This window comes from Procambarus clarkii, chromosome 46, assembly GCF_040958095.1.
Source record: "Procambarus clarkii isolate CNS0578487 chromosome 46, FALCON_Pclarkii_2.0, whole genome shotgun sequence".
NCBI classification, from domain to species: domain Eukaryota; kingdom Metazoa; phylum Arthropoda; class Malacostraca; order Decapoda; family Cambaridae; genus Procambarus; species Procambarus clarkii.
This window is the reverse complement of record NC_091195.1, coordinates 22,337,451-22,338,864: the sequence shown is the minus strand read 5'-3', so window position 1 is coordinate 22,338,864 and position 1,414 is coordinate 22,337,451. Positions and strand designations below refer to the sequence as shown.

The following is a 1,414-nucleotide window of genomic DNA, read 5'->3' as shown; positions in this document are numbered from 1 at the left end:
GTATAATTAAGGTCATCAGGTCGTTGGTGAACTTTACAGAGGTCACCAGGTTATCAATAATCAGGACTAAGGTCAGATCATCAGTTAACAAGGTCAGGTCACCAATGAACACAGTCAGGTTCACCAAATTACACGCTCACCAAATAAAGTAAGCACTATCCTACAGAATTTTGAAAATTTCAATTGTACATAATATGGATTCTATTTTTCGTCATAAAATACCAATTTTAAGGGCAAACTATGAAAAAAGTATAAATGTATTTAGACGGTAACATGCGTGATTGTATAAAACTGACTTTATGAGCAAGAACATTTATATACTAGTATACGTGGCTAATTCTCTGGAATATCTGGGCTAGACAATATCTTCAAGGAACTTGTAAGCAATATTTTTTAAGCATCGACTAATTCAACACCAATTTAATTTGTATAACTGAAAATCAACTGTTTTGTTAAAATTGCTTATATTCATAACTGTATATTCAAGATACGACAAGCAAGACAAAATGTTATCTGTATTTATATATAATAAATTATTGCATAGATAAGACAAAAAAAAAAATCCTGAGAAACTGACATTTTTTCTACCAATAGAAACTTGTACAAAAAGAGTCAGGCAAGATGTAGTTTACACAATTTTTTTTTTATTCCAAACGTTTACACCTAAAGTTAACTAGCTTACTGACCAACCAGCAAGTATACATTAGTCCAAGACTAAAGTTAACTAAAGTATATATATATATATATATATATATATATATATATATATATATATATATATATATATATATATATATATATATATATATATATATATATATATATATGTCGTACCTAATAGCCAGAACGCACTTGTCAGCCTACTATGCAAGGCCAAATTTGCCTAATAAGCCAAGTTTTCCTGAATTAATATATTTTCTCTAATTTTTTTCTTATGAAAAGATAAAGCTACCCGTTTCATTATGTATGAGGTCAATTTTTTTTTATTTTAGTTAAAATCAACGTAGATATATTACCGAACCTAACCAACCCTACCTAACCTAACCTAACCTATCTTTATAGGTTAGGTTAGGTTAGGTAGCCGAAAAAGTTAGGTTAGGTTAGGTTAGGTAGGTTAGGTCGTCGAAAAACAATTAATTCATGAAAACTTGGCTTATTAGGCAAATCGGGCCTTGCATAGTAGGCCAAAAAGTGCGTTCTGGCTACTAGGTACGACATATATATATATATATATATATATATATATATATATATATATATATATATATATATATATATATGTCGTACCTAGTAGCCAGAACTCACTTTTTGGCCTACTATTCAAGGCCCGATTTGCCTAATAAGCCAAGTTTTCCTGAATTAATATATTTTTTCCAATTTTTTTCTTATGAAATGATAAAGCTACCCATTTCAT

The 1,414-nt window shown here is 29.1% G+C and overlaps 1 protein-coding gene across 2 annotated transcripts in view; it reads left to right on the top strand.

Annotated features, from left to right (window-relative positions):
- LOC123770574 (uncharacterized) overlaps nt 1-681 on the top strand; it is a 266,666-nt gene extending 265,985 nt beyond the window's left edge. For both annotated transcript variants that reach the window (XM_069301841.1, XM_069301840.1), the window contains one exon: nt 1-681. This exon is cut by the window's left edge and continues 239 nt beyond it. The gene's annotated coding sequence lies outside the window, so the exon portion shown is untranslated.
- The last annotated feature ends 733 nt before the right edge of the window (nt 682-1,414 follow it).